Below are 8959 nucleotides of genomic sequence, written 5' to 3' on the forward strand. Positions count from 1 at the left end.
GTATGTCTATCTCTTGCTTCTAATGAAAGTTTCATTGTCCCTCGCTTACCCAAAGAAGCATTTAATTGGGCTGCAGTAACATGAAAATGGAAATCAGGGAATCTGTGCTCATAAAGCTGTTCCTTGTGTGGCCCTTCCAGCCTACTTACTTTTACTTTACATACAATTCTAACAGGTTTAATTAGATTCTAAGGCCCCGGGAGATTCCCATTTAAGGCAGCGGAAAAGACTGGAAGCACAAGAACAGCAGCCAGGGGAAGAATAAATATCAGGTTCTGACAACCAAACTGAAAAGGCACCACAGCCTGGGGCCAGTGTCCCCATACCTCAGACCCCGGGAACTTCACACCTATGGTATTGCTCTATCAAGGATGAGCTTTCAAGAAAACATTGTAAATGTTCAGTATCATATGTTAAAGGAGGCAAGGAAACGTGTAATATTTTTTAAAGCTTTCGATATGTTAAACTTCCTGAATGAGTAGACCCTTTGCCACTATTCAGAATGATTTATTTGCCTCTTTCTGAAGATACAGAGAAGTTACTTGAGTTTTTACATTAGTTTTAAATTTTGAATCCAGACTCTGCCACCTACTTGTTTGTTGACTCCAGCCTCGTTTTTCTGGTCTGTCAAATGGACTTACCTAACCTGTGGCACCTGGGCCCCGTGCAAAGCAAACACATGACAAATATACACATACACAACATGATTTCATATTCAAATTTGGGGCTTTCTTTTAATGATGATTTATGACATCCTTAGTCATAAATCAACCCTAAACTTAGTCAGAATGCTCTTTTTGGTTCTCCTGGTAATAGAATCTGATTGCCTGGAATAATTTTTCTTGCCCCTGCAATACTTAGATTTTACTTCATCTTCTGCATAGCTTCTAAAGATAATAAGGCCAGCCTTATGTTTGACATCTGTGTTAAATAACTGGTTTACTGTATGTTTCTCAAGCTGTATCTGACACTGTATTCTAATAAACTTCATTGCTATTTCTTTTTTTTCTTTTTTTAGGGCCACACCCTCAGCATATGGAGGTCCATTTGGAGCTGTAGCTGCTGGTCTATGCCAGAGCCACAGCAACACGGGATCGGAGATGCGTCTGTGACCTACACCACAGCTCAGGGCAATGCCAGATCCTTTACCCATTGAGCGAGATCAGGGATTGAACCTGCATTCTCATGGACGTTAGTCAGGTTCGTTAATGGCCTTGCCACGACAGGAACTGCTCTTTCTAAAGAAAGACCCATGTTCATGAATGTGAGGTTTGCGTGGATTAGCTACTCAAGGTTGCCAAGGAAAACAAGCTTCATTCCTCCAAGGTACACACGAAGATTAAAGCGATTTTAGGTCATGTCCAGTTGAATTCTTGGCATGGATTTATCTTGCAAATGAAAACAGCTCCATACCAGAAGGGGAAGGAAGGGCATAGGTATGAAATTTCACATAAATTTACCCTGCTATTCAAAACTATGACTTCATCGCTGTCTTTCTGTGTAACTACTGTTAGAGTAAGAAATGGCCTCAAATCCTTGGTTTGACTTCAAATTATGATATTTATTTTAACAACAAATATATTACAATATTTTAAAGAGCCCACATAGTGGCCCCTTGGGAATACATAAAACTTAGCTCACGTATACCCTGATATTTGCTACAGAACAGAACCTGAGCTCACATGGTCCACCTTCTCTGGATGTATTATTTAAGGTATAAACTGTTTCAACTCAACAAACTGGGTATAGAGGGAATGTACCTCAACATAAAAAAGGCCATAGATGACAAGCCCATAACTAAAATACTCAATGGTGAAATGCTGAGAGCTGTTCCTCTAAGATCAGGAACACGACAAGAGTGTCCATTCTCACCAGGTTTATTCATCATATATTAGAAGTCCTAGCCAGAGCAATTAGGCAAGAAGAAAAGAAAAGGCATTGAATGAGCAAGAATGAAATAAGGCTGTCACTATTTGCAGGTAGCATGGTACTATATATACAAAATACTAAAGACTGCTAAAAAACTATTAGAACTTATAAATGATTCTAGTAAAGCTGCAGAATACAATATACAAAATCGGTTGCATTTCTTCTTTTTTTTCTTTTTGGCCACTCTATGGCATGTGAGTTCCCCAGCCAGGGGTCAGATCCAAGTTGCAGTTTCAACCAATGCTGGATCCTTAACCCACTGTGCCAGGCCAGGGATAAAATCTGCATCCCAGCACTCCCAAGAAGCTGCCGATGCCCTTGCGCCACAGCAGGAACTCCTCAGTTGTGTTTCTAAATACCAACAATGAACTCTCAGAAATTAAGAAAGCAATCCCATTTACAATTGAATCAAAAAGAATAAAATGCTTAAGAATAAACTGAACCAAGAAGATGAAAAACCTATATTCTTAAATATAAGACATCAATAAAATAAACTGAAGAAAATACACATATTAATATTGTTAAAATGTGGGAGTTCTCTTCTGGCACAGGGGGTTAAGGAGCCAGTGTTGTCACTGCGGTGGCCCAAGTTGATCTCTGGCCCAGGAACTTACATATGCTGTGGGGGCAGTCAATAATAATAATAATTATATATATATATATATATATACACACACACAGTACATATAATATATAGTTAAAATATCAGTAGAACTCAAAGTGAACTACAAGTTCAATATAATCTCTATAAATCCTAAAAAATCCTAAAATTTATATGGAATGACAAAAGACCCCAAATAAAGCAATCTTGAGAAAGAAGAACAAAGCAAAAAGCATTACACTTCCTGATTGCAAACTATACTACTAAAGCTATACTGATCAAAACAGTACAGCACTGATGTAACTTAGACACAGAGATCAATGGAAAAGAATTGAGAGCTCAGAAATAAACCAGCACATATATGGTCAATTAATTTACAACAAAGGAGCCAAGTATATACAATAGGAAAAAGATAGTCTCTTCAATAAATGATGTTGAAAAAGCTGGACAGCCATGTGCAAAAGAATGAAAGAGTGCCACTGTCTAACGTCATACACAAAAACAGCTGAAAATGGATTAAAGAATTGAACCTGAGACCTGAAACTATAAGACTCCTAGAAGAAAACATAAGCAGGAAGCTCTTTGACAGTGGTCTTGGCAATGAATTTTTGGATTTGATGCTAAAAAAAAAGACCAAAAGTACAATTAAATAAGGGGACCACATCAAACTAAAAAGCTTCTGGAGTTGCTGTCATGGCTCAGTGGTTAACGAATGTGACTAGGAACCATGAGGTTGCGGGTTTGATCCCTGGCCTCACTCACTGTGTTAAGGATCCGGCACTGCCAGTGAGCTGTGGTGTAGGTCGAAGATGCGGCTCGGATCTGGTATTGCTGTGGCTCTGGCATAGGCCGGCAGCTACAGCTCCAATTAGACCTCTAGCCTGGGAACCTCCATATGCCGTGGGTGCAGCCCTAGAAAAGACAAAAAAATAAATAAATAAAAAATAAAAAGCTTCTACACAGGAAGCTTCAACAAAAATGAAAAGGCAACCTATTGAAAAGGCGAAAATATTTGCATACCACTTATCTGATCAGAAGTTTATATCCAAAATATATAAGAATTCATACAACTCAATAGCAAAAATAAATAAATAATGCAATGAAAAATGGGCAAAGGACCTAAGTAGACATTTTTCCAAAGAAGATATAAAATGACCAACAGGTCTATGAAAAGGTGCCCAACATACTAATCATTAGAGAAATGCCAATTAAATGACATAACACTTCACAGGTATTAGAAGTTTCTCATCAAAACGACAAGAGAAACACAAGTGGAAAGTAGAGGCCCATCTTACAATAATATTTGTACCTGAATAGGACTTCAAAGGACCTGTCTTTGCAGAGCAGAAGAACTTTGGAGCCAATTTTCCTGCTGGGTACAGGTGTTTTCCTCAGCATATAAAATAAATCATCAGTAGAAAAGTTCAAAAGTCTACTCTGGCTTACTGGCTTAACCTTTCTAGTTCTGGTATATTATCTCTATTCTGTAAGAATGTAGGAGCACTAGTAATGCTACATCTTGACCTCAAAGTTTTTAGCTCCTTTTTCACCATGTTAAGTAGAAAAGTAGGAGTTGCGCCGTGGTTAAGAATCTGACTAAGAACCATGAGGTTGCAGGTTTGATTCCTGCCCTTGCTCTGTGGCCGTGAGCTGTGGTGTAGGTTGCAGACACGGCTCGGATCCTGCGTTGCTGTGGCTCTGGCGTAGGCTGGCAGCTACAGCTCTGATTAGACCCCTAGCCTGGGAACCTCCATATGCTGCAGGAGCGGCCCCAGAAATGGCAAAAAGACAAAAAAAAAAAAGTAGTTAAGTTGTAAGATAAAAGATAAAGGAGTACTCCTTCCAATTATATTAATTTCCTACTCCTCCTTTCAATGCTGAGATTTTTCCAAAAGAAAGTGGATTAAATAAGAGAAAGAAAAAAGTTAAACCTACAAGGTTCAAAAGTAATAGAAGTAGATGAATTTAGAGTCAGGGTTGCTGTCTAAGGCTGCCCAGGCTGTGCACTGCACAACATTAGGCATTACTATTCATGAAGATCACAACAACCACAATATGATGTGAATGATGCCATTAGAGCTGAGCAAAATGTTGAGAGAATATCTGCCGCATCCTGCTGGAATTCATTTTTGCCAATTTATCAGCAAGTCTCCGCAAACGCTTCACCATTCCTAAAATCCACCCCCTCCTACACATCCCAATTCAGATCTTCATCATTTCTGTCTTTTTGTCTTTTTTGTTGTTGTTGTTGTTGTTGTTGCTATTTCTTGGGCCGCTCCCGCGGCATATGGAGGTTCCCAGGCTAGGGGTTGAATCGGAGCTGTAGCCACTGGCCTACGCCAGAGCCACAGCAACTCGGGATCTGAGCCCCGTCTGCAACCTACACCACAGCTCACGGCAACGCCGGATTGTTAACCCACTGAGCAAGGGCAGGGACCGAACCTGCAACCTCATGGTTCCTAGTCGGATTCGTTAACCACTGCGCCACGACGGGAACTCCCAGATCTTCATCATTTCTTACTTGCATCATTGCAAAAGCTTTCTTCTACCTCGATCCCTTTCTTTTAGCCCATCATCCATGCTGCCTCCAGAATGAGCTTTCAAAAGTATAAATATGATCTCTACCTCTGTAAAAACCTTAGCAGGACCAGATCAGACATGGCCGAGTCTAAATATCACAGTATGAAAAGTGAAATTCTCTCGCCTAAGCTTGCACTGAGACCACAGTATAATTAAGCTTTTCTCAAACTTCACTCTCAACATTTGACTAAAACAAGTCCAAATCCCCAGCTTGCTAAAGATGCTATGCTCTTTGACATGGTTCTGAGACTTGCCCAGCCCTACATCTATTTCTATCCTTATTACCCTCTTTTCTGTCCGAGGCTTTCATTTCACCTGAAAAATGTTCCTGGCACAGCCTTGCTGACCTCTCCTCCACTCAGTGTCTTGACCTGGACACCCAGGATTGTTCCAGAATCTTACAGCACCTCGTTTCTCCTTCCCAGCACTGATAGCAATGGGAATTAACTAGTCTAGAACTTTTAACTTCTGCTGGACTATACACTCCATGAGGACTGAACTGTGCCTCCCCCATTTACTGCTGTAGCCCCAGTAAAAAACACAGTTCCTTGAACACATTAAGAGCTCCATAAACGTCGAATGAATGAACATGTTGTATTATGTGTTTAGTAGTGCAGCCCAAGTAAATTTCAAATAAACACAGCTCTAAACATATTAACAAGAAATATTAATTTTATAGAAAAATGGTTGGGAGGTGTCATTTGAGGGTATAGGAGAGGGGAAAAATCCTGTCCCTCTATCCATATTAGATTGTTCAGGCGAGATGCTATAATTAGACTGGCAAGAGACATATTAAGTTGAGAAAAACAAACAAAAGTTCATGAACACATGCAACACACATGGACACATGAGAGTACTCAGTACTGAGCAACCTAAAAGGGTAGTTGGAATTGGGACTTAATATACCATACTGTCTTAGTTCAAACAAAGGCAAAAGAGTTTAGGGGTTTGGGGTAATTAGACAAGTAGTAGGAAAGTGACCAGAGAAGCATGATAAACAAGGGTTGTTTAGTAATGTTTGTTATGCAGATTTAAGCAGCTGCCTTCTCTATTGATAAGAGCTGGTAAGAGTCCCCCTCTTCCTGGCAAAGGGGAGGGAAAAAGGTCTACACATGGAAATTTCCTTTATAAATGTAAATTTCCAAGGAAGGGAGCAAAAGAACATGGAGCCCACCCCACACACACCAAACACCCATCTACACGTGCAGCATTCTCACTGAGAACAAATGCAGATGGTCAGAAAGGGTCTTATACAACCAAGGGTGTAAGAAATATCCACACCAAAGTGGGCAGGAAGGGAAGAGAACTGATCAGGTCAGGACCTGCACTCCCAGGAGGGGAGACAGAAGAGGAGGGGGCGTTGCATGGTCTCAGAAAATCTCCCTAGGGAATAAGCAGTTCATACAACATCTGGGGTGCTCGAGCCCTGGGGTCCTATACCAGGAAGAATAATCCCCTTAGTTGGTTTGAAAACCAATGGGACTAACAGGAGGGCTCTAAGAAACCTAGACTTGTTCTTGAAGAGCACACACACTTGCTCATTCCTAACACCAGGGAGAGGAAGCAGATTGAAACTGCTGGACACTCTCGCCTTTTCCCATGACCACCCTGACATGTGCCTCAACCTGAACTGAGCACTCACTCCAACCCCTACAGCTCCATGGTGCAGCTAAACACTAGGTTGAGGGCAGTGGCCAAGGGGAGTGCTTAGCTGTGAGGGACAGAGTTGGCTCAGACCCAGAACAGCATCTGCCTGGGGTCTGAATTGCTGGCACCTTACAGAGGCAGTGAATCAGGAAGGGTCCAGGACACAGTCTGGGGCCAGGACAACGAGAGCCCACTCCCCTCCCATATACCAAGTGCCCACTTATGGTCCTTTTGCTCCATCACCACTCCCTTCTGGGGTGAGGGTGCTGATGCTAGTAAAAAAGACAGTGCACACCAAGAAGGAACAGAATCAACTCAGAACCAACCCTCAGAGCTTTTGCTCCAGTAAAAGCTTATGACCCATTCCTACCCTAAATAGGGTGGTGTAGGCCACTTAGAAGAGTAGAAACCTCAGCTCTGGCTCTGGTTCTAGCCCCTTCATCTTCCATCCCACCTCCTACCAAGATGAGACCTATCAGCACACCCTGGGGGAAGATATGACTTATGCTCACATTGTAGGAGAAAATATCCCAATAAAAATGTAGAAAGGAGAGACCCCGGCCATGATGACTAAGCAAAGTCTAGCCAACTGTCCCAACCAGTCCTCCCCCACACATCTGCTTCTGTAAATTTGTTTCCTCATCTATTACCTTGCCTGACGTCACTCCAGTCCAACTAGCCAAGCATGGACCCGGAAGACGTAGCCCATAAAAGCCTTGTGAAACCCTTCTTCCGGGCTCAGACTCTCGAGATCCATCTCCTCTGAGCCCGCCGGCGTAATAAACCTGAGTTCTCCAACTCTCCGAGTGCTCGCTTGGTTTCTCGCCGGGTAAAAGAGCTGATCCACTGCAGCCACAGAGCTGCCAGGGCTGGTACGCTACAGCCACGGGGCTGTGGCCAGAGCTGATACACTGCAGTGCAGGGCTGCTGGGTATCTGCCGAAACAACATCAGATGGAGCTCTACCACCAAAGCCTCGGGGCAGACACAGAATATATAGGGACACTTCCACCTAAGAACATCACTTCGAGGCCAAAATAGGTAACTATTTCACCTAATTCCATAGAGGCAGAGAAAATTAGGCAAAATGAAAAGACAGGGGAATTTGTTTTGAATGAAAGAACAAGAGAAAAATTCTTTCAAACTACTGAAAGAGAAATAAACAATTTACCAGATAAAGGGCTCAAAACATTACTAATAAGAATGCTAACTGAATTAGGGAAAAGAATAGATGAACACAGTGAGAATTCTAAGAACTAGAACATAAATATGAGACTGAGTCACTTTGCTCAACAGCAGAAATTAGCAGCACAACACTGTAATTCAGCTGTTTCCCCCCTTTTTGTCTTTTTTACGGCCACATCCACAGCATGTGGAGGTTCCCAGGCTAGGGGTTGAATTGGAGCTGTAGCCGCCGGCCTACACCAGAGCCACAGCAACGCCAGATCCAAGGTGTGTCAGCAAACTAAACCATAAGCTCAGGGCAACCCCGGATCCTTAACCCACTGAGGCCAGGGATCGAAACTGTGTCCTCATGAATGCTAGTCAGATTTGTTTCTACTGAGCCACAACAGGAATTCCATCAACTGTCCCTTAATTAAAAAAAAAAAAAAAAAAAAAGCATGGGGTTAGTAGATACAAACTTACATTTAGAATAGGTAAACAATAAGTCTTCTGGCTGGTCTAAGAATTAAACTGATGAAGTAAATGAGACAAACTAACAGGAGAAAAATCAAACCAAAGTTTAATAATGTGTGGTCATGAGAGACCCAAGAAAACTGAGTAACTCAGCCTAATGGCCAAAACCCTCACCTTAAAAACTACCTTTGGCTTAAGTGTTTGGGGATTTCAAAGGGGAGGAAGGCAATTCACATGGAGATGGAAGAGCAAGTGTTTGGTAAACAAACGCTTGGGGTGTCGACTAAAAAAATACACAACCTGAAAGGTGAGAGTTAAGTTTTATTTGGGGCAAAATTAGGGCTTAAGCCCGAGAAACAGCATCTCAGGGAGCCCAGAGAAACTGCTCCGAGACAGAGAGGGAGAAGCTAGGATATACAGGAATTTTTGCAGCAAAGGGCAGAGAACAGGAACAAAAGAGCCCTGGACTCACTGAAATCATTCCTTTGATATGCTCTTCCACTATCAGGGCCAGTATCCTGAGTTTTCACAGCCTGCCCGACTCACCCGCTCTCACCCTTGGAGA

Source organism: Phacochoerus africanus, chromosome 2 (genome assembly GCF_016906955.1).
Source record: "Phacochoerus africanus isolate WHEZ1 chromosome 2, ROS_Pafr_v1, whole genome shotgun sequence".
Classification (NCBI taxonomy): Eukaryota; Metazoa; Chordata; class Mammalia; order Artiodactyla; family Suidae; genus Phacochoerus; species Phacochoerus africanus.